The sequence below is a fragment of the Culex pipiens genome, chromosome 1, assembly GCF_016801865.2.
Source record: "Culex pipiens pallens isolate TS chromosome 1, TS_CPP_V2, whole genome shotgun sequence".
In the NCBI taxonomy this organism is placed as follows: Eukaryota; Metazoa; Arthropoda; class Insecta; order Diptera; family Culicidae; genus Culex; species Culex pipiens.
The window spans coordinates 10,207,338-10,233,129 of NC_068937.1; the positions used below are offsets into that span (position 1 = coordinate 10,207,338).

Genomic DNA, 25,792 nt, shown 5'->3' on the forward strand with positions numbered 1-25,792 from the left:
TCAAAATTGTCAAAATTGTCAAACTTGTCAAAATTGTCAAAATTGTCAAAATTGTCAAAATAGTTAAAATTGTCAAAATTGTCAAAATTGTCAAAATTGTCAAAATTGTCAAAATTGTCAAAATTGTCAAATTTGTTAAAACTGACAGAAACTGATAGAAATGGACATAATTTGACAGAAATTGACAGAAATTGTCAAAAATTGAAATTGTTTTTACAAAAATGTTAAAAATACAAAATTCAAACCAATTATTTGGATTGGGGATACACTCAAACCCCGTTGGTTTGACACCAACTGTTGTCAAACGAACGGGGTCACTTTTTAGTTTGACACCCTTCTTACACGGAGTTCACACACACTACTAAACGTTTGTTGTGATAGTGTGCGTGAGCGCCGTGTAAAAAGTGACAGTTCGTCACTTTTTAGTTTGACTTTGACCAACCAACGGGGTACAAACTAAAAAAGTGTCAAACGAAAAAGTGACCAACCACCGGGGGTTGAGTGTATTTCGAAGATACTCGAACTTCTCCATCAATCTTGAAGGCCAATTTGGATTCCTCCAAAGATCTTCCGCGAAATACAAAAGGCGCCCTCCAGCAACGCTGCCAGTGCTTTCTTTCACTCCTGACAGGTTCAATAGTTATGAAACTTCCCTCCACCGTCCCTCAAATCGATGATCCTCTCAACCTGATTGATCAAGTTTGATCTCTTCATCATAATCCCAAAACCGGGCCCCGGCTCAAGTGGCCTCAAGTACTTACTACCTCCCGTCCTAAGACGACTCCGGCGAGGATCCTCTTCGCGCAACAATGTTGCGCTTCTGCCTTCTGCCAACTCCCGAAACTCGAGGGAAAAAGAAGTGAGCAAGTCAACAAAGGGAAGATTCTCCCAGCCAAGTGCTATTTCACCCCGCAAAACCCCCCATCCCAGCTTGGTACCCTCCAAGATCAACATAACCTCACCCTCCTCGATGCTTTCAGGAGTTGAAGTAATTGTTGCGCTACCTCCGACGACGACGAGGGTAGACAATGTGCGGTGTACAAAAAGAGTCCCGAAGCCAACACAGGTATCTACCTTCGAGCAAACAAAATCACTAATAAATAGTTCAATAACCTAGGGACTCTGAAGACGACCACGTCGGACACTCCAAGTCCGCGCGAGATCTTCTTTATTATTACGTGGCTTTTTTTTTTTGCACACAACCAACCTCCTAGAAAAAAAAACGTTGATGTTGTTATGTTTTGCCTCTCGCCGCGCCACTTCACCGCGATCGCGATCGCACAGGGTGTGCGAGATCACGCGCGCGATCGATCCCTCCGCGGAAGAAACGGGATGATCCCCGCGAGCTCTCGTGTGTCCACTCCACATGACGGGATGAGCTGCTGCCGAAGAAGAAGGGATATGTGCGCGGGATGACCCTCGATTGCCCACGCGCGGGAAGGTCAGGCGGGGAGATCTTCAACCTTGGAAGTCATTTGAAGATTGTCCAGATCTTCCAGGTCTGAGCTTTATAGTCTTAGTTGACCTTCAAGACCTTGAAAATGACCTTATGAAATATGATCGCGTAACTTAAATTGTTACGTTCTGGTGATCTTCCAGATCTTCATGATCAGGACCTTAACATGTTTCCGGAACCCTACTACAAGTTCATTGCAGATCCTGGAGGTTCCCTAGAGTTGTACAGACCCAATTCCCTAATCTAAACATCCTAAAATGCTCGATCGATCGATCAGGTCTTCGCCAATTTCTGCAAGTTCACAACCACATGATCACCCTGTGGCACACTGAGGGTTGATCAACGAGGTGAATCTTCCCGCGAACCCCGAACCGCCCCTTTTCGCGAAATTCTTCAACTAGCTAGCCTTAGGGTGGTCCAGCACATCATCGCGTAGCGCTTGTTGAAGATTCTTCTTGCGCGAAGAGGTCAGAGGTTGTCCGTTTTCTACTGTTATTGCTGCAGCATTTGATTGGCTTTGTTGTTGTTTTGGCAAAAGTCAATTGTTCAGCTAGGATTTCGTAGGAAGTGTCCGGGGAGGAGCTGGAAGGTCGTCTCTGGCAAGGATGACTGATGATCGGTGACCCCGAGGCGAGGTCGTTTTGGCTGGTCCTCGGCTGGAATGTCTGTTTCTGTTTGTGGGAATTTTTGGCGGATTGGAATTTGATTTTTTTTAAATTCTCATTGAAAAATTACATGAAAATATGTGATTTTTACTCAAATGTCTCATTTATTGAAAAACATTGCACAACTGGTATATCATATATGATGATCATCAAACTTCGCCCGAGTTCGAGTCCGAGTTCGAGTCTTGGGCAAGCGCCTGTACGAAGCCGAGGATGAAGATCAGCATCATCAAGAACAGTGCAGTCTAGAAAAAGATGATAAAATAAGTGAAAAAAATATTACTCCAGTTTTTACGAGAAGTGTTGCAGGAAAACTTATTTCATTATTCACATTCACATATTCATGTCACAAATGTTTGATTGAAATTACCTTTGGAATCGCCCTTCTGCGCATTTTTCATTTATATTTAACAGACTTAAATAAATTAAAAAAAAAATTAAAAAAAAAAGAAATCAGGAGATCTGACAACACTGTTACAAAATAAAGACAATTATTTCTCTTTTTTTTTTTTTAACGATGTGAATTTCTTTGGTAAATTTCAAAGAAAATGATTTTCGAAATCATATTTATCTACATTGTAGCTTAACCAAGCAAAAAAAAAAAAGATTTATTCTTAAAATCTGACGATCTAGTCATACTATGCTGCCAAGTACTTAATTTTTTGTCAGTGTTTGAAACTAGTCTCAACATTGCGTTCGAACAAACGTTTTCTGTCGAATTTAGTATCATTTTTTTTTTCGTTTAAAACCAATTTATTTTTTGGTATTTTTTATAAGGCATAACTTCCGAGGAACTGCCAACACTGTCATGATACGTAGATACTTGAGTAGTATTAAACATTTTTAACACTGTAGGAAACTGTAAGTTCAAATCAAAATTACTTCCGGTATCACCCCACTACAAATCATCGAAATAGTATTCCAAAAGCAGATCCGTAGAACTGGCAACCCTGCCCCATGAACTATTGATACTTGAGTGGAAAATATCAAATAATTTGAGGTTAAATTATCTGAATTTACTTTAATTTAAGAAAAAAAACTATAATTACATTCTGACATTACTTCTAATCCAATAAGTAGTAGCAGAAAGATATTCAGTTCTGCTGGGAACACTGCCTCAAAACTGCAGTTTATTTATAGTGTATAATATTCTGGTTACTTTTAACCCTGTGTTAAAATATTAATTCCTGAATTGTGAATTTGGTACTATTTGTTCGTTGAAAAAAAATCTTAAAGTTATATTTTGATTCAAAAAATGTCATCTGGCAACCTTGACAAAAAGAATGAACACTTGATCAAACTGAACATTAGCATAAAAAAATACTGCATCTAACCATGGTGAAAGATTTTGTGTAAAAAATATGTAATTTTACATCAGAAAGTGGTTAAATTTACTCATTTTTACACATTATTTTCGGTAAAATTACTCATATTCTACCAACAAAGTTTTAAACCTTCCAAAATTTAACTTTTGTTACTGTGTAACCTTACAATGGAAATGTGGTAAATTTACTTTATTTCAGAGGTAAAAGATGCTGATGTAATAGTTTTGTAGGTTTTTTTTCTCTTATGTATCCTTCCAAAAAAAATAACTTTCCTTAAATGTTCTGATAAAATTATACAAAAATAATAAATCAAGCGTTACAGTAAATGTGTGAACTTTTTTAAACCAAGTTTCAAAATTTTACAAAGAGTAATTTGATTATTATTTATAAGTTTTTATTTAGGTTGAAATTTGTTCATGCATTCCTTATGCTTGAAGAAGTAATTTTGCATAATTAAATTTCCATCCAAGTTTCCTTAGAATTTTAAGTAGCTGTAGTTAGAAAAATTGTTTCACGAAGAAAAATTTAATTTAAGCTTTTTACAAAAAGTCCGTTTCAAATATTTTTCAATGTTTATGTCGGCTTCAAAATTGGTCTGAAAAATCAGGGGGCAAAAAAATCCCAACAATCCAAAATGCATTTCTGTGCATTGATAATCATATTCAGCTTGTTTGGGCTTGTTTAAAAATGTTTTAAATTTTTATAAAATTCCAATGCACCGCAAAAATTTTATTTTTCGCAAAAAATAAAATTTTCGTCAATATTTTGTACATGTAAAATAACATACAAAAAGATGTAAATTTACACATTTGTAGAGGGGTAATTCTCTACCAACTCACACGAAATCGGGAAAAGTTGCCCCGACCCCTCTTCGATTTGCGTGAAACTTTGTCCTAAGGGGTAACTTTTGTCCCTGATCACGAATCCGAGGTCCGTTTTTTGATATCTCGTGACGGAGGGGCGGTACGACCCCTTCCATTTTTGAACATGCGAAAAAAGAGGTGTTTTTCAATAATTTGCAGCCTGAAACGGTGATGAGATAGAAATTTGGTGTCAAAGGGACTTTTATGTAAAATTAGACGCCCGATTTGATGGCGTACTCAGAATTCCGAAAAAACGTATTTTTCATCGAAAAAAACACTAAAAAAGTTTAAAAAATTCTCCCATTTTCCGTTACTCGACTGTAAAAAATTTTGGAACATGTCATTTTATGGGAAATTTAATGTACTTTTCGAATCTACATTGTCCCAGAAGGGTCATTTTTTCATTTAGAACAAAATTTTTCATTTTAAAATTTCGTGTTTTTTCTAACTTTGCAGGGTTATTTTTTAGAGTGTAACAATGTTCTACAAAGTTGTAGAGCAGACAATTACAAAAATTTTGATATATAGACATAAGGGGTTTGCTTATAAACATCACGAGTTATCGCGATTTTACGAAAAAAAGTTTTGAAAAAGTTACTTTTTGCGTTTCTCTTTGTTTCGTCGTCCGTGTCTGTCGCGGGTGACCATGAACGGCCATGATCGATGACGACCAACATTTTCAAAACTTTTTTTCGTAAAATCGCGATAACTCGTGATGTTTATAAGCAAACCCCTTATGTCTATATATCAAAATTTTTGTAATTGTCTGCTCTACAACTTTGTAGAACATTGTTACACTCTAAAAAATAACCCTGCAAAGTTAGAAAAAACACGAAATTTTAAAATGAAAAATTTTGTTCTAAATGAAAAAATGACCCTTCTGGGACAATGTAGATTCGAAAAGTACATTAAATTTCCCATAAAATGACATGTTCCAAAATTTTTTACAGTCGAGTAACGAAAAATGGGAGAATTTTTTAAACTTTTTTAGTGTTTTTTTCGATGAAAAATACGTTTTTTCGGAATTCTGAGTACGCCATCAAATCGGGCGTCTAATTTTACATAAAAGTCCCTTTGACACCAAATTTCTATCTCATCACCGTTTCAGGCTGCAAATTATTGAAAAACACCTCTTTTTTCGCATGTTCAAAAATGGAAGGGGTCGTACCGCCCCTCCGTCACGAGATATCAAAAAACGGACCTCGGATTCGTGATCAGGGACAAAAGTTACCCCTTAGGACAAAGTTTCACGCAAATCGAAGAGGGGTCGGGGCAACTGCTGTGTGAGTTGGCGGAGAATTACCCAGAGGTAATTGTTTTTTTTTTGATAAAAAATCTGTCATCATTCCAAATCATAACTGTTTTTTTAACTGTTTAGCAGCGTAATTTGACCCTAAATTTTTATGGAACATGTTAAATTAAACACAGCATGATGTAAATTTACACATTTGCAGAGGCAATTTTAGGGTTTTTTTTTGACAAAAAAAAACTGTCATCATTCCAAGATGTATGATTTTTTTTATTGTGTAGAAATGTAATTTTACCTAATTTTTATGGAACATGTAAAATTACACACAAAAGATGTAAATTTACACATTTGTAGAACTAATTTTAGGAATTTTTTGACAAAAAATCTGTCATCATTCCAAGATGTTACTGATTTTTTTTACTGTGTAAAGATGTAATTTTAACAAATAAAATTATGGAACATGTAAAATTACACACTGAAAGATGAAAATTTACACATTTGTAGAGGCAATTTTAGGATTTTTTTTGACAAAAAAAAAACTGCCATCATTCCAAGATGTAACTGATTATTTTTTTATTGTGTAGAGGTGTAATTTTACCTTAATTTTTATGGAACATAAAAAATTACATACAAAAAGATGTAAATTTACACATTTGTAGAGGTAATTTTAGGTTTTTTGACAAAAATTTGTCATCATTCCAAGATGTAACTGTTTTTTTTTAACTGTGTAGAGGCGTAATTTTGCCCTAAATTTTTATGGAACATGTAAAATTACACACAGAAAGATGTAAATTTACACATTTGCGGAGGCAATTTTAGGATTTTTTTTGTCAAAAAACTGTCATCATTCCAAGATTTATGATTTTTTTATTGCGTAGAAATGTAATTTTAACTAATTTTTTATGGAACATGTAAAATTACATGTCGAGGGACATAAACTTCAAAAAATATTTGCAACGGCCTAAAAATGCACTGAAAAAAAATAACATGATAAATATCAAAAGGTATAATAAATTAATAAATTATTTTAATTGTAATCAAGATGCATGAAATTTTACATCGAATCATGTGTAAATTCAAAATTCACTTGGGATTTGGAAGATTATATCGAAAACTTTTCATTAATTTGACTGTTCATTTGATTTGACTGTTCTACATAAAAGAAAAGGACATATTCTAGTCTGTCATAAATTGAACAAATAAATATCGGCCCGAGATCAGCTTCATTCGTAAATGACTTTAATAAATAAATATTTCGCAGAAACGTATGTGTAAATTTACCACTTTTTCATGTAACTTTACGTTTTCAACAAAAATTTTGGTAATATATTTCTCCTTGAATAGGGTTAATATTCCTTTATAAAATGTAACTCCTTCCAGATGTAAATTATTTATTATTTACTGCAATAATATAAATTTAACGAATCAAAAATAGAGAAAGCAGAAAATGTCAAAAGGTTTGCATGAGCCAGAATAAATTTAATTCCAAGAAAATAATGTGAATTTGGAAGATGGTAACATTGTTGATGTAATATTACATTATAAGTTTGTACTTTTAAATATTTTTTTAAAGATATGTAATTCTACATTTTAAGGAAAGTGGTTTCTACTACACATTTTCTAAGGTTATTTTACACATTTATAATAAGTTGTTCCAAAAATGAATTTCCTTAAAAAAATAATTAAAAAAATCAACATTGCGAAAAAAAAATGTAGTTTTCGGTTAATAATATTGAACTTCACATGGTTATTGCTGCATCTTACCCACATGATAAGGACTTTGCAGTAAAAAAAAAGAACGCGGAGAAAAAAAAGCTTAATTTTTTTATGAAGGGAAAAAAGCTGACAAGTTTTCTCACATTTTTTTTAATTTGTTGATCGGACTACTGTAAGCTGAGAAATAGCCTCTTAAAGTGCAAATTTTGTGATAAAAATAGATTCCTCAACGTCACCTACCTAGTTTTCTCCTTTTTTGTGTAATATTTCAATCAAGTACCGTAAAACGGGGTGACTTTGATAGGTTTGCGATTTTTTCGCAAAATGAAGAGTACAATTAAAATACGTAAGGAATGGTCTAGAAACACACTGACTGTGGTAGAGAAGTGTTCAAAGCACCTCAAGAATAACTTTTCATAAAATTTTGACAAGTTTAAAAAGTTAGTTAACTATAGTTAAGAAAATGTTGATGAAAGTCATTATTTTAAACTTCTCAAAGTGTCATGATTTTCTCAATGAACATGATTTTTAATCTGAAAACGGAATGCATTTTCGGATTCTTTGGACAATTTTCCACTAGGAGAAGGTTTAAAAAGTTTGTAAATAATAAATAATATGTGTTTTTGAAACACAATTAAAAAAAATCTCCAAATTAAAAGGCAATTTCAGTTGAACAAATTTCATGTAAAATGTGAAAACTTGTGATTCGTGCTTCGAATTCAGTATAAAATGCAATATAAATCGATTATTTTACAAACAAAACTAGTTTTAACAAATTTCAGGCAAAATTCCGACTTTTTAACAATTTTACATAAAATGTATATGTATTTTGCTAAAAAGCTTATACACTTTATTAACTAAATATAAACATTGATTTTTTTCTTAAAAACTATATCAGCTACTCTAGTGATGGTACATTTAGCGTACAAATAAAGTTTGAACATCTTAAATATGATTTTAACAAGAAAAACTATGACTATCAAAGTCACCCCGGAATTAAAACTAAGAATTTTTAACGTAACTATTTTTCTAAACATTATTGAAAAAAACTTTTTTTCCGAAATAGTGCATGGACTTTGTGTGGTCTAACCAAGTACATGTTTTAAAAATAATAATCTTGAGAAAAACCTTACCTGTCAGAAAATATTCTAAAAACAAATCAAAATCCTATCAAAGTCACCCCGGTTTACGGTATATAACTTTACAACAGCACTATTTTTAAAATGATTGAAAATAAGGGGATTACATACCAACTTCATGGTGCTCTCAAACTGTGGATCGACTCCCAGGGTACAAATCAAACCGGCTAGATTTACCAAAAGACTGGAACTGGCTCGAAGTGATTTGTTCTCTTTATTTATACTACTGGATGATAAGGATTAGCGTCATTGCATCAGCAATAGTTGTTTCATGTTTAGATTCTTTGCCAGTTAAAGCTACACAGTAAAAAATAGTGTAAATTTGAAAGGTTGAGTATTACCTCTTTTATGATGTAATTTTACATCAATTTAAACTGAAAAATGGCATTACAGCAGAAAAGTGCTAAACTACACATTATCAGAGGTAAAATTACATATTTTTTGTGACATAATAGATGTACCCCTTCTTAGATGTAATATTACCATGATTTTTTTTGCTGTGCATGATCTAGTTCAATCACGTCAATAAATAGTGAAAATAATCACGTAATTTTCAGCTGATAAGATAAGCAGGGAAGACAACACTGATCAAACCGAAGTCGTTTTTTTCTGAAGAATTCGATTTTTTGAGATTTCGAGTAATTTGATTTTTTTTCAGAAATTTCGTTTCAAATAACTCATTTGAAATTCCTTTTATCATACACAAAACAACATTGACGGACTCACTTACAACACCAACAACAACATCGCCCGAGAGAACACATTTCATTTCGAAACAACAACAAAAAAAAGATAACAGAGAGACCTCAACGGGCGAGTGAGCTGGAAGAAATCTCCAACATTTCCAACCGTTCAGCCAAGTCACAGGAAATACGCAATTATTTTTATTGATACGACCGCATAATGATAAAGAGCGCACAGATCAGTCCCGCGGGACTCTTCTTGGCATCGGCTTGGCGAGTTGAGCTTTTGCGCTATATTTTCTACATTTTATATGCGTTTTTAGCATAAGATCGGTGAACGGTGAAAAAAAAACACACAACTCCCCATCAGGTAATGACCTGTCTTTTTCTCCCGGCCAAAGGTTCATCCCATTTCGTTTCGTTTGGACTCACTCCAGAGGCGAAAGGAAGTCCAGACGGACCGAGACTCGTGTATGTGTGTGTGTCAGCACTTTTAGACAGGGGTGTTAGTGGGGAAGGCAAAGGGTCTTTCCTGGCCGAGGCCGGTGATTTTCTCCTGTGTTCCTCACGGGGGCCTTGACCTCCATCCGATCCGATCGATTACGGCGACGGACCGTCGACGGATGATGGCCGGTCTTGGGATGACGACGATTTTTCACTGGGTGAAGGTGGTCTAAGAGAGTTTCTTTGGAAGGGTTGCCAGAATTTCAGAATGTCTATCATAACTCCTTACAGTGATATGAAGTTTTAAAATACAGTTTAGTTTTGAAAGGTTGAAAAATGTTACTTTTGAATTTTACGTATTATCGATGAAATTTACCTTATTTTTTATGGAACATGTGAAATTATACACTTACACATTTGTAGAGGCAATTTTAGGATTTTTTTTGATAAAAAAAACTGATTATTTTTTCAATTGTGTAGAAATGTAATTTTACCTAAATTTTTATGGATCATGTAAAATTACATACAAAAAGATGTAAATTTACACATTTGTAGAGGTAATTTTAGGAATTTTTCGACAAAAATTCAGTCATCATTTCAAAATAAAACTGTTTTTTTAACTGTGTAGAGGCGTAATTTAACCCTAAATTTTTATGGATCATGTAAAATTATACACAGAAAGATGTAAATTTACACATTTGCAGATGCAATTTTAGGATTTTTCTTGACAAAAAAAACTGTTATCTTGTATGATTATTTTTTTATTGTGTAGAAATGTAATTTACCTGAATTTTTATGGAACATGTAAAATTACATACAAAAAGATGTAAATTTACATATTTGTAGAGGTAATTTTAGGATTTTTTTTTTTGACAAAAAGCTGTCATCATTCCAAGATGTAACTAATTTTTTTTGACTGTGTAAAGATGTAATTTTAGCAAAATTTTTATGGAACATGTAAAATTACTCACTGAAAGATGGAAGTTTACACAATCGCAGAGGCAATTTTAGGATTTTTTTTTTGACAAAAAAGAACTGTTATCAATCCAAGATGTAACTGATTATTTTTTTATTGTGTAGAGATGTAATTTTACCCAAATTTTTATGGAACATGCAAAATTACATACAAAAAGATGTAAATTTACACATTTGTAGAGGTAATTTTAGGGTTTTTTTTTTGACAAAAAATCTGTCATCATTCCAAAATATAACTGTTTTTTTTAACTGTGTAGAGGCGTAATTTTACCCTAAATTTTTATGGAACATGTAAAATTAAACACAGAAAGATGTAAATTTACACATTTGCAGGGGCTTTTTTAGGGATTTTTTCGACAAAAAAACTGTCATAATTTCAAGATGCATGATTTTTTATTGTGTAGAAAGGTAATTTTACCTAATTTTTTATGGAACATGTAAAATTACATACAAAGAGATGTAAATTTACACATTTAAAGAGGTAATTTTAGGATTTTTTTGACAAAACATCATTCCAAGATGTAACTGATTTTTTTGACTTTGTAAAGATGTAATTTTAGCAAAAAATTTATGGAACATGTTAAATTACATACAAAAAGATGTAAATTTACTCATTTGTATAGGTAATTTTAGGAAATTTTCGACAGAAAATCTGTCATCATTCCAAGATGTAACTGATTTTTTTTGACTGTATAAAGATGTAATTTTAGCAAATTTTTTTATGGAACATGTAAAATTACACACTGAAAGATGGAAATTTACAAACTTGCAGAGGTAATTTAAGGAATTGGCAGACAAAAAAAAATTTTCATTCGATGTTTCAGGATCCAGATCTTTAGTTATTATGTCTTATTGAAATTTGATTGAAATGATCTATGAAATTTAATCCAACAATATAAAAGCAACTGAGCTCAGTTTAACTCTACTTAAAAAAATAGTATTTTGGTCTGAACTTTTTTCTAGAATAATAAAATTTGCTAGTCCTACAAAAATGCTTCCTCAAAAAAAATCGTTTTCAAAATTCAAAAAATCCACATTCTACCCAACACCCAGTCAATATTTGCCTTGTTGTGCACACTTGCAGTGGACAAATCTCAACAGACTCTCAAAATCCTCCAAACCTTCTTGAAGAATCCGCCAGCCGTGAATCTTCCCACGCTCGGCCAACATCAAAATTGATGGCTTTTTTTCTCTCTCTTGCGCCCAGAACTGCACATTGCTCCCAGAAACAAATTGAAACGTCAATCTGCGAAACACCATCCATCAAAGCACGAAACTCTCCTGCTCTCGACGAGCTGCGCCAAAAGCCCGGTAGTTGCTCGAAACGACGCTTAAAAAATATATCGAAAACAAAGTCGTAATTGAGAACTCCCCCCCTTTAAGAACCCTTGATGGTGCTGAAAAAGAACTCATCGACGCGAGATCCTCTTGAAAGTTCTGCCTCGGCAGCGACGACCTTGGCTCGGGGGCCTTGACCATCACAGTCCTTGTGGCAACAGCACCTGAAACGAAGATGCTTCGAAAAGACTGGTGAACATTCTTTCTGGTACTTGGCAGTAGTTCTAAGTTCTGAGAATTTGGATTAAAACAAAAATATAAAAATATCGTAGAAAAAATTTCTCAAATAAATGATGATATAAAATCTTGAAATGTGTAAAATTACATCTTTTAAATGCAATTCCAATTACACAGAATTTTATGAAAAAAAAACAAGTTGAAAAAAATATTTTTTCGAAGGTTTAAAATTATCTCTTTTGCGATGTAACATTATTTAATTTTCTATGATGAAAGTAAAATTACTCACAAAAACATGTAAAATTACACGAGGAATATCACACATTTTTCTGATTCAAATCTGGCGATTTTCCATGTTTTTCGGTTTCAAAAGTTGCTCACTTTAACTACTAAATTTTGATAATGTTAAATTACGTAATTTCTGATGTAATTTAATCTCAATTTATGTCAAAATTAAAATCTACAATATAAATATGTAAATTTACATATTTTTCCTGTAAAATTATTATTTTTTCTGTTAAATTACAATTTTTTACTGACACAAAAACAAACAGCATCTAAGATGTAGTGATATTTTTTTCAGTTTATAATCACAAAAAATACGAAAAACAAACAATATTGCACCCATCAGAAACCCAACCACAGCACAAACTGCTTCTAATGACACAAAACCCTGAAACGGTAAAAAAAGCGCCCAGCAAATATTTTGCTATTCAAATTGCATCCAAATGGATGCTCTCCTGATGGTGTTTAATTTTCTCACTGATTCTAATATCGTTTGCGCGTGTTTTTTTTTTCTGTGTTGTTGTTTTGCAAAAAAAAAGAAGACATCCACTTGAAAAAACGGCGACGTGCATTCAAATGAATTTAAGGTGCCGATGATGATGGACTGATGGTGAAGAAGCATAAACGCAGACCTTTAAGCAAAAAAAAAACAGAATAGGAAGAAGAAGATGAGCCCCAAGCAGGTGGTACTAATCATGCCATCATGACTACCCGTAAACAATCCGTGTTCAAATAGATCTATCGACATTTTTAGTGGTTTGTTTTTTTTCTTGTCTTCTTGTTTTTCATCCTATTCTTCCTCAGTTTAACAGATCATCAGCGCACCCAACTGTTTTTGGACGGAATACCGCAAGTTGCTGTTTTAATGTTTCAGTAGTTTTGCTAGTAATTGATCTTCCTGCTTGCTAGGACTGTAGCGATCACTGAGAGCTCATTGCGCGTTTTAAATTTTGCAAATAGCTTAAACTCGACGTTTCCTGAAACGGTGTGTGCAATTGATGACCCCGCGCGAGGATCGCATACAGTACAGTCAACTCTCGAATTTTGCCAGATTGAAACCTTCGAAAAGCTGCGAGCTTTCAAAACAGGAAGTTTACTTGTGTTTCGGTCAAATATCCTTATTTAGTTGATTTCCCATTTCCGTTATTTTGAATATATGAAAATAAGGTTTTATCCCTTATCCCCGAATCCCACTTTCCCGAATCCCATGTTCCCAAAAATCATTTCCCCGAAAGTGCCACTTCCCCGAAAATCATTTTCCCGAAAATTCCATATCCCCGAATGTCATTTACCTGAATGGCCATTTTACCGAACTGTCGTTTTCCCGAATTAACATTTACCCGAATGGTTACTTCTCCAAAAAATCAAATTTCCCTAATAATAATCTAGATATAAACTAAATTGTTATTTAGGGATTTTTTTTATAAAAGCAAGAAGTAAATATTAAATTCTCCTATGTGTTTTGTAAGACTTAAAAATAACCGTAGAAGGCCATTAATAAACCACGCGGACACTTCAAGAGTGCGGGGTATTGAGATCATCCACGTTCCATAAAAAAGATTTTTTTTTGCAGCGGCCATTTTCAGAAAGGACAATTTTCCAAAACGGTATCTACGTGGTAAGGATAGAACAGCAACGATAGCTTTATGCGACGACTCGATGCGCAGGATTCAGTTTGTTCTAGATTTTGTTTAACTTAACTGATTTGTCTTTATCAATTTTGACTGGATGAAGGCTTTGAACATATTTTTTTATTTTTTTTACGTCCTATTCGAGTTCTGCAACCAACCCTTTTAATCTTATCTAAATAGTTGATTATTTAATTACAAAATGCATTTTTTGAATATTTCATAACCGCCATTTTAGATTCAATATTACTAAATCATTTTAAAGTAGTTTAGGGACTATACTTAAGCTCGACCGCTGATTTTGGTTGCCAAGGTCCCGAGTAACAATTACAAATTTTTGCGGTAGTCGGGCCTGAACGTGTGTCAAACACGTTCTGACCTGAAATCCCTTTGGCCAGTTGTCGCATGTACATCAATTTGAATATTCAAAATTCAAGTGAAGCTCGGAATTTTCTGAACGTTCAATTGAGGACATGATACTTTATTGATCGCTACTTCCCCGAACCCGGTCAGGCGGCCACCTGACCGGGTTCGGGGAAGTGGCGTTCGGGGAATGACCGTTCGGGAATATGGTCATTCGGGAAAATGATTTTCAGGGATGTGGAAAATTAGGGGAAGTGGCCATTCGGGAAAATGGTTTTTAGGGGAAGTCGCCATTCGGGGATGTGGCCGTTCGGGGAAATGGATTGTTCGGGGAAATGATTTTCGGGTAAATGACATTGGGAATGTGTCTTCTCAGAGATGTGGCATTCGGGGAAATGTCTCTTCGGGAATGTGGGTTTCGGGGAAATGTCATAGATTCGAAAATAATACGTTGAAAAAAACAACATAATTGCTCATTTATCGCTGAAATAATACGTTGAAAAAAAAACATAATTGCTCATTTTTCGCTGAAATGGAGGTTCCAGTAAATCGAAAATTTTGCACAGTACAAAAAATCATTTCATAATCTCGAAATGGGTACATCTTTTATGTCAGAAAAATGTGTAACTTTATCTCAAAAAAATTGTAAATTCAACAATATTCCACTATTTTTCCACTTTTTCAGCTTCAATTGGTAAAATTACCTTAAAAAATTTACACCTTCTAAATTTACACATGTTTTAACTGTGTGTCATCGTTGTAATTTTCATCAGTTTGTCATGTAAAGTTACACATTTTTCTAAAATGAAACCAATTTTTAAAATATTTGTAAAAGTATTCATGGGCATCGTTAACTGGTTCATCTTTTTTGAACAAATTGATTTATCGAATGAGAAATTTGTGACGTTAGTCATGGGCAAAATTGATAGTTTTGGCTGAGAAAGTTCAGGAAACTTAATCAATTTTGGTTGCATTTCAAAAAATCTATTTTAATTTTAGGATCAACAATCGACCAATTACGACTGGCAATCGAAAGAATCTCAATATGTGTTAGAAACCTGTTAAAAACAAGAAATTCTAAAACATATAAGCTTTTTTAAAATTTAACAAAAATCTATATTGAAAAAAAAAATTTCCATTTGAAAAGTTTCTGAATTAAAAAAACTAGAAATTGAAAGAAATATTTTTGAAAGTTTTCAAAATATCTCTTTTAAAAATAAAAACTTTCTAAACTCTTTGAACCTTTAAAAGAAATGAATTTTTTGAATTCTTTTGAATTTGTTATTTTTCTTTGCTTTTGAAATTAAAAAAAGGTTTTGAAATTTTTTAAAAACTATTTTTTCAAAACGTGATTTTTTTTATTTTTTTGTTTAGAAAAATATATTTTTTTAATTTTTTTGATGTTTTAATTTGTAACGTGAACTTGATAAATGTTGTAGAGGTTCCTAATTTTTTGAATTATTTTTTTATGTTGTTTTTTAATTTTATTTTAAATTTGTAATGTTAACTTGTTAAATTTTGTAGAGGATTCTATTTTTTTTTAAATTATGTTTTTTGATGTTATTATTTTTTTATGTTTTAATTTGTAAAGTCAACTTGTTAAATTTTGTAGAGGTTCGTAATTTTTTTAAATTATTTTTTTTATGTTATTTAATTTTTTGATGTTTTTATTATTTATTTTGTTTTTGGAATTTGTAATATAATTTAAATTTTTATAGTTCAATGTGTTTAAAATTCTGATGTTTTTTTTGTAAAGTTTGCTGTTTTCGAAATTTTGTAAATTTCTCTTTGGCCCCTGCAAAAAAAATTCCAAGCTTATGTCTTTTTTCATCCAAATACTGAAACCATGGCTTGAAGTTTAATTAAAAAAAACTCGAAATGTATGGCAAATAAAAAAAAAAATCGATTGTCAAAATTCTGGAGAAAAACATTAACTAGTCAAACTGCCTGTTATATTTTTAAAGGAAATCTTTAAGCTTTTCTTAAATAATTCTGAGGCCAAATGTCTTAGTTTTTATAGTTTGAGAAAAAATTTGCAGAATTTAAATAAAGGTGTAAATCATCAATTAGTTTATATAATTTTGGAAAGGAATTTCACACGAATTGATGCAAGTTTCAGTTCGCTAATGTAATTTTACAGTGTTTTATGTTAATTTCACGTTTTTTCTAACCCCGTTGGATCAGCTTCGCTAGAATTAGCGATGTTTTTTCGCTGGACCAGGTAGAGCTGCAGGATTCCAAAATCAGCCAGGGAATTTATCTGCAACATCGAAGAATAACAATTTCGCCGCAATTCTTTGTCACCCGTAAAAAAGAAAAATCTCTTCTAACCGATCGAAATGGGGAAATTTTCCAGCACCTATAAACTATTGTTTTTCATATTTTTTATTGGACCTATTCATCACCAAAGATCAAAATATAATTTACACTCAGGCGTTTTACACGTTGCTAAATAAATACCTTTTTTTGTTGCGTTGACATAAAAATAAATTCTTAAACTATGAATGACCATATGATAGATGTTTTCAAAAAATCATCATTTTATTAAAAAAAATGCTACGGAACCATATTTTCCATAATTTAAAGCTCAAACGCGGAATATGTCCCCTTATAAAAAACGCCATCATATTCAAAAAATTACACTATGTTTTTTTTATTTAACATTTAGTAATAAAAAGTGGAATGAAAAGGCATTATTTTTTCTCTGTCACTTTTTTTTCTGGAAAGTTCTTTATCAAAACCTACAATTTAGCCGAAGAGAACAAATCGTTCAGATAATTCCTTCTCTGATGCAGATATTGAATATTCACATGGTCAGCTCAAGAAATTGTAAAAAAAAAACTAATGATGCAAAATGGCTTAAATTTTTTTTTAATAATTGCGGAATCCCAAAGAATAACTTAGATAATTTTATTGGATCGATTTCTTTTTCAAACTATGATCCTAAATTTTGTATTTTTTTTGTTTTTTTTAATGTTTTGTTAACAATACAACCAGCAAATTTTTTTTACTGAAACAAGACCTGTTCCTCACAAACACACCTTCTTAACTCTCTTGGTCAGTCAGTCCGGCCAGAAAGCTCAACGATCGTCATCGTCACTCTTCGCACTGACTGTGCCGAGTTTTTTTTTTCGCTGTCCGAGTTTGTTCCGCGCACTTTGTAACGGGATTATCGCGTTTTTGCATTAACTCCCCCTCCTCGTAGACCTCCCCTCGCCCAACACATTTTCTTAAGTTTCTTAAGGCAATTCGCACACACACACACATCGTATATGTGCTAAAACTCCCCCCTTCGGGGTCCTCCCCCTCAAGCCACGTTCTTCTCGGCAGCGCTCAGTTCATTTCGAGCCCGATTAACATAATTTCAATTCATTTAATGTGTAACAAGCGACGCCGTAAATACTAAGCAGGCAGCCAGACAGGTGGGTTGAGGGTGGAATTTGCACAAACCTCGGGTTCTCTCTCTTCAGGAAGAAAGTCGAGCTCAGAACATCGTCATTAAAATTCAGCTCCCAGCGCGCGAACTAAATGATTTATGTGCTAAAATCAAAAGGGGCAAACTCTGGTGCGCTTTTATTGCTGCTGCAGAGCTTAAACAGAATGAAATCTGCTCGTTTCGAGTCGTCGCTTTTAATGGCAGTGTGATTTCGGACGGTACGTGGAGTGCCTTGGCAAAATTTTGCTACGGCTCAATCTGCAGGAACTCTGGAGAACTTGGAGGCTTGAGTCATCCCGCTGGAGAAAAGGTGATCGATTTGTGTTTCAAATTGAATTGGATTGCAGTTTAACCGTTCTTCGAATGGGTGTGTGAGGTGTGACCACTGAATGCCTTGATTAGTGATGGGCGATCGTTCCCACAGATTAGACCTTGAAAGGTTTGCTGGCCACCCAAGTAGAGGAAATTAAGCGCAACCTAGTTTGCGTGCAATCGTCGGTCGCAGATCTTCTCATGTCCCTCTTTGATTTTTTTTTTATGCAAATCATTAACATGTTTCCTGTTTTCAGATTTGCTTTATTTTTATTTTTTATCATGATTCTTGAAAATTGTAGAAAAAATAACATTCCTTTCCTGCCTCACTGAGGTAAGGCTATAATCCTGCTCTTAGAATGAACTTTTCACAGAAAGCTCGTAGACCCACTTGAATATCAACTTATTGACTCAGAATCGAAAACTAAACAATTTTCTGTCTGCGTGTATGTATTAGGGCGGTCCAAATCCAAAAAGCTAAATAGTTGCTTTTCCCCATACATTTCGACGATTTTTCCCATACATACAGTATGTAAAAAAAGTATTTACTAGTATTTTTTATTTGAATTTTAATTTTTTGTATTTTTTAATCCGGCTGAATTTTTTTCAATTCAAAAATCTGTATCTTTTGAACGAATTTTTTCATCGATTTGGTGTCTTCGGCAAAGTTGTAGGTATGGATATGGACTACACTGAAAAAAGATGATACACCGTAAAAATTTTTTTTGGTGATTTTTAATTTCACTTTTTGTCTCTAAAACTCGATTTGCAAAATAATACTTTTTTTTTATTTTCTGATATGTTTTAGAGGACAACTTTTCAGAAATTTCCAGAATGAGCAAAAAATCTTTGACCGAGTTATGATTTTTTGAATCAATAGGGGAAAGTGGGGCAAGTGTAACAAGCTAAGGAAATGATCGTTGTAACCCATAAAAAACGTTAAAAATCAGTCGGATTTTATAATAATCATCTTATTCCAGGTCTTGACTAAGACTTTGATAGAACAAGTTTTCAAAAAATCCTGTTTTTTAATGCAAAAAAATGATTTTAATTTTTTTTATTTTCCGTATGTTCTACTCAACTAGTGGGGCAAGACGAACAACCCGTTGGGGCAAGAGGAACAATGCATGAAAAAACATGTTAATTTGCTGACAATTGAACTGTTATCACTTAGATACATCAGATTAGGATGTATTTGAAACGTTTCTTTAATTTTTAGATTAAAGAATATTATTTTACTAAAAATTTGATCGTTTTTACGAAAAAGATTATTACTTAGATGAAAAAAAGGAAATTTTCATAATATCACTATATTTTGTATGGACATTTTTTTAAACAATTGTTTATCAGTTATTAAGTACGTTTATGTATTTATTTCCCAATAAAATATGTTGTTGCAGCAATTCGTATTTTTTTCCATACTAAAAATCCATATGGTACACTTGCCCCACCTGAACAATTTTTTTTAAAAGCTCTCAACAAATATAACCAAAAGTTAAATCATACTTTATAATAAGTGTAAGTCATTGGTTGGGACACTACTGATCTAGGAAAAATTGCATTTTGATAAAATGAGCCTTAAAACGAACCCAAAGTCTTATTTTGTACTTTCCAAATATTATAAGAAAATAAAGGTTTGTAAAAAAACTTCATTAAATCTTATGCTCCGTGGCGTTTACGTCGTTTTGGCGGTTATGTGGTAGTAGAATCAGCTAATTGCATTGCTAGCAACATTTCCTCATACTGGACATAATCAAAATTGTAAAAATTACGGCCGTACGAGGGATTGTTCCTCTTGCCCCATATGGTCGTCTTGCCCCACCTTCCCCTACAGATTTTTTTTACAAAAAATCGAAATATTGGTCGCAACAAATTGCAAACTTCATTTTTCGATTTAAAATCAAATTTGCAATCAAAAAGTACTTTAGTGAAATGTTTGCCCTTTTAAAATGTTAGTCTTGATTTGAAAATTTTGAAAATAATGTTTTTGAAAAAATCGGAAAATTTCACAAATGTTTCATATATTAACATTTTAAATCGGACCATTAGTTGCTGAGATATCGACATTAGAAAATGGTGGATTGTTTGAGTGAGACTTAGAAAACACCAATTTTCCCGTTTTTAAACCTTTGCATTGAATTTTTCAGCAACTAAGGGTCGAATCAACAAAGTTCAAAAAAGCAAAACAAAGAGAATTTGCTCAGCTTTTCGAAAATATTTTTTTCAAAATTAAACAAACATGGGCACTAATTTTAAAAAAAATAACTGCGACTATTTTCAAAAAAGTTACCTAAAAATGGCTATAACTTGAAAACGGTGCACTTTATCAAAATTTCTAAAAAGTACTTTTTGATTGCAAATTTGATTTTACATCGAAAAATGTAGTTGAAAAATTGTTGCGACCAATATTTCGATTTCTTGAAAAAATCAGTATTGATTCAAAAAATCATAACTCGGTTAAAGATTTTTTGCCCATTCCGGAAATTTGAAAAGTTGTCCTCTAAAACATACCAGAAAAAAAATTCAAATAATATTTTTTTGAAAATCAAATTTTAGTGACAAAAAGTGAAATTAAAAATCATAATTTTTTTTACTGTGTATCATTTTTTTCAGTGTAGTCCATATCCATGCCTACAACTTTGCCGAAGACACCAAATCGATCGAAAAATTCCTTCAAAAGATACAGATTTTTGAATTTTCACATATCATTTTTGTATGGACACCTGAGCAGACGGCAATAACTTGGGAATAACATTTTTTGATATTTGAAAATACTAGGCCAATAACATTTTATGTTATTTATAACAAGATTTGTTATTCGTCGTTATGATTTTTTGTTATTGGATTGTTATTGTAATAACAGATTAATATCATTTGGAGTTATTCTTCGAACACGTCTTTGTTATTATTTTTTGTTATTCCATAACAAAACATGTTATTCCTAAGTTATTTTCGCTTTCAATCAATATCAGACCAATATCAAATTTTGTTATGATAACATAAACTATCATTGAACTCTTATTCAAAAATGGATTTTTCAAGAATATTCCATAACACTTTTTGTTATTTTAACAGTATCTGTTATTGAAATGGCATGAATTTTGTTATTACCGTCTACCCGGGCAGCTGCCAAATTTGTATGGAAAATTATATGGACAAACCAATGAAGCAAAATGGCTTTTTTGGGCATACCGAAGGCACCAAAAAGGCTTTAGATGGATTAAAAAATATAAAAAAAAATCGAATGACTGAAATCTTAGAGAATTGCTCAAAAAGCATCACTTTTTAAAACATTTTAACCACCTCGAGCCTTATTTTGACTACATTGACAAAAAGCGAAATAAAAAAATTGGAATATTTTTTTTTTCGTGTGACCTTTAATTAAAGTTCTTATCTTAACCTACAACTTTGCCAAAGACACCAAATCGATCCGAAAAATTCTTCTTACAGATTTTTAAAGGGGAGCAGTTCTCTAGGATTTCGGTCATTCGATTTTTTTTTGTATTTTTTAATCCGACTGAAACTTTTTTGGTGCCTTCGGTATGCCCAAAGAAGCCATTTTGCATCATTACCCGATCAGACGGTAATAACTAAATTCATGCCATTTCAATAACAAATACTGTTAAAATAACAAAAAGTGTTATGGAATATTCTTGAAAAATCCATTTTTGCATAAGAGTTCAATAACAGTTTATGTTATCATAACAAAATTTGTTATCGGTCTGATATTGATTGAAAGCCAAAACAACTTTGGAATAACATTTTTTGTTATGGAAGAATACCGCCAACTGTTATTGGGAAGATCGGATTAGTTGTTAAAATAACAAAAAATAATAACAAAGATTTGTTCGAAGAATAACTTAAAATGTTATTCGTCTGTTATTACAATAACAATCCAATAACAAAAAAATCATAACGACGGATAACAAATCTGGGTATTAATAACATAAAATGTTATTGGCCTAGTATTTTTAAATATCAAAAAATGTTATTCCCAAGTTATTTCCGTCTGCTCGGGTAGTTTGTCCATATAATTTTCCATACAAATTTGGCAGCTGTGCATACAAAAATGATGTATGAAAATTCAAAAATCTGTATCCTTTGAAGGAATTTTTTGATCGATTTGGTGTCTTCGGCAAAGTTGTAGGTATGGATACGGACTACACTGGAAAAAAATAATACACGTTAAAAAAATTTGGTGATTTTTTTATTTAAATTTTTATCAGCAAAACTTGATTTACAAAAAAACACTATTTTTAATTTTTTTTATTTTTTGATATGTTTTAGAGGACATAAAATGCCAACTTTTCAGACATTTCCAGGTTGTGCAAAAAATCATTGACCGAGTTATGAATTTTTTAATCAATACAGATTTTTTCAAAAAATCGAAATTTTTGTCGTAAAAATTTATCAAAATCATTTTTCGATGTAAAATCAAATTTGCAATAAAAAAGTACTTCAGTGAAATTTTGATAAAGTGCATCGTTTTCAAGTTATAGCCATATTTAAGTGACTTTTTTGAAAATAGTCGCAGTTTTTCATTTTTTAAAATTAGTGCACATGTTTGCCCAGTTTTGAAAAAAAATATTTTAGAAAAGCTGAGAAAATTCTCTATATTTTGCTTATTCGGACTTTGTTGATACGACCTTTAGTTGCTGAGATATTGCAATGCAAAGGTTTAAAAACAGGAAAATTGATGTTTTCCGGGTTTCAGCGAAATAACCCACCATTTTCTATGTTCAATATCTTAGCAACTAATGGTTCGATTTTCAATGTTAATATATGAAACATTTGTGAAATTTTCCGATCTTTTCGAAAAAAATATTTTTGGAATTTTCAAATCAAGACTAACATTTCAAAAAGGCCAAACATTCAATATTACGCCCTTTTAAAATGTTAGTCTTGATTTGAAAATTTGAAAATATTTTTTTCGAAAAGATCGAAAAATTTCACAATTGTTTCATATATTAACATTGAAAATCGGACCATTAGTTGCTGAGATATTGACGATAAAAAATGGTGGGTTGTTTGGGTGAAACTTAGAAAACATCAATTTTCCTGTTTTTAAACCTTTGCATTGCAATATCTCAGCAACTAAAGGTCGTATCAACAAAGTCCGAATAAGCAAAATATAGAGAATTTTCTCAGCTTTTCTAAAATATTTTTATCAAAACTGGGCAAACATGTGCACTAATTTTAAAAAATTAAAAACTGCGACTATTTTCAAAAAAGTCACTTAAATATGGCTATAACTTGAAAACGATGCACTTTATCAAAATTTCACTGCAGTACTTTTTTATTGCAAATTTGATTTTACATCGAAAAATGAAGTTGAAAAATTTTTACGACCAAAATTTCGATTTTTTGAAAAAATCAGTATTGATTAAAAAATTCATAACTCGGTCAATGATTTTTTGCACAACCTGGAAATGTCTGAAAAGTTGGCATTCTATGTCCTCTAAAACATACCAAAAAATAAAAAAAAAATAAAAATAGTGTTTTTTTGTAAATCAAGTTTTAGTGATAAAAAGTTGAATAAAAAAATCACCATTTTTTTTACCGTGTATTATTTTTTTCCAGTGTAGTCCGTATCCATACCTACAACTTTGCCGAAGACACCAAATCGATCAAAAAATTCCTTCAAAAGATACAGATTTTTGAATTTTCATACATCATTTTTGTATGGACAGCTGCCAAATTTGTATGGAAAATTATATGGACAAACTAATGATGCAAAATGGCTTCTTTGGGCATACCGAAGGCACCAAAAAAGTTTCAGTCGGATTAAAAAATACAAAAATTAAAATTGAAGAAAAAAGACCGATTTCGTAGAGAATTGCTCAGGGGTGATTTGCAGACGTACAAGTTTTCTAGTTTCTTAAAAAAAAATAAAAATGCAATACGAGCCACGGTTTTAACATTTGAATGGAAGAAGTGTTTAAAAAAGGATTATACACCTGTCCAGTTGTTTTGCAATCATTAGTTTCCAAAATACTTAAGCTTGACGAAAATTTATTTTTTTGCAAAAAAATAAAGTTTTTGCGGTGCTGTACGTTGCAATTTCATCAAAATTCAAAATATTTTTCATCCAGCTCAAACATGCTAAATTTGATTATCAATGCAGAAAAATGCATTTTAGATTATTTTCATTTTATTTGACTTTTATTTTCAATAAAATCTGATCCCCCTGATTTTTTGGATTAATTTTGAATTGTTTTATTAGTACATAACTTATTATGTTTTAAATTTTAATTTTTCTAATTGTCTTACACACAGAAAAAAAAGTCGAATTTTGGTATGTTGATAATTTTGATGGTTTTGATTTTAATTATATTTTTATTTTTAATGATGTTTGACTAGCTTATTTTCAATATTTTTCAGTACTTTTACTTTACTATTGCAAACAAAAATTAATTTAAAATTTCAAGCCTAATTTAAAAAAAAGCAGAAGGTATCAAAAAACCTTTTGTAGTTTTTTTTAATGTCAAAAATTCTTATGATCAATGAAATGATTAACATACTTTTTTCAATTTTTCACCCTATTGCGCCTTTCCTCTCCTTTTAACAACTTTATAAAAATTAAGATTTTTAGAAAATTTTGGGTTTTTTTTTAGCATGAAAATTGGCTTCTTGTGAAAGTTTCTCTCAAAATAGACAATTTGAAAAACATTCTTTAAAACAATTTGTGATATTTTTTTTTCTCGCAATGTGACATTAGCGTCATTGTTAGCTGAAATATTATATTTGTAGACAAATAATGCCTAAGAAACATTTTCGAAATTTGAAAAAAAAATAAAAATTGTGAGGCTTTTTTCTAATCGACCACAGAGTTTGAAATAACTTTTTTTTTTATTTTTCGGCTGTGTAACTTTGGAAGGTGAAAAGTAATATGAAGTAATATTACATAAATTTTTCTGTAACTCTAATGCCCCAATTTAATTTTCGAAAATTTTATTTTTTCCCTTGTTCAAAAGGTTATTTTGAGCAAATTGTGAGAAAAAAAAACTTGTCTTTTTCTTTGTTTTTTTGTTTCATTTTTAGTATTTTTATTTGCATATATCATGTTTAGATTATGTTTGTTTTTGGCAGTATTTGGCATATTCTACCATTATCTTTATCTTTTGCCTAATTAGTTTATGAGTTGACCCCAGAAAAAATGTCATTTAAAAAAAACATTGTCAAAGTCACATAAAACAAGTCAAATTTCTAACGATATTTCATTTAAATTTCAAGAGTTCTCCTTTCCAATGCTTTATTAAGATCAAAAAATTGTTGAAAAATTGATTTTTGGCGAATTTTAAGATCGAAGCCCGTCTAGAGGCGGGGGTGACTTGTAGAGGGTTGTCACTTTTTAAGAGTTTACACATATTTCCGGCCTTACACAAAATATGTATCTAGTCCCATACCGTGTAAGATAAATGGATAATATTAAAATTATTTTAAAATTTTTTTTTTCAATATAAGGCCGTTGCAAATATTTATCAAAGTTTATTCTACACAGCAAAAAATCCGATAGTAAAATCAAATACAAAAGCATGCACATCACCTTCGTCAAAATAAACACTTAATATTACACACTGCATGTACAATTTTTGCAAACACAGAAAAAAGTTGCAACCGATGGGATTCGAACCCAGCATCATCGTTAAGGACCATCTGACCGATGAAAAGCTGAAAGGATAAACGCATATATGGGCTTGACATTTCGGTCAATTAGGTTTCCCATACTGATGGGCTA

General features: G+C 31.8%; 1 protein-coding gene and 1 long non-coding RNA gene across 4 annotated transcripts in view; one reads left to right on the forward strand and one right to left on the reverse strand.

Moving 5' to 3' along the window:
* The window catches only part of LOC120413279 (telomerase-binding protein EST1A), a 239,731-nt gene that overhangs the window by 197,440 nt on the left and 16,499 nt on the right, over nt 1-25,792 (forward strand). The window lies entirely within an intron of this gene.
* On the reverse strand, nt 2,201-8,912 carry LOC120413271 (uncharacterized). The gene is made up of 2 exons (XR_005604925.2): nt 8,525-8,912; nt 2,201-2,366 (listed from the first exon to the last, which is right to left on the reverse strand). It is a non-coding gene; the product is annotated as an uncharacterized LOC120413271 (long non-coding RNA).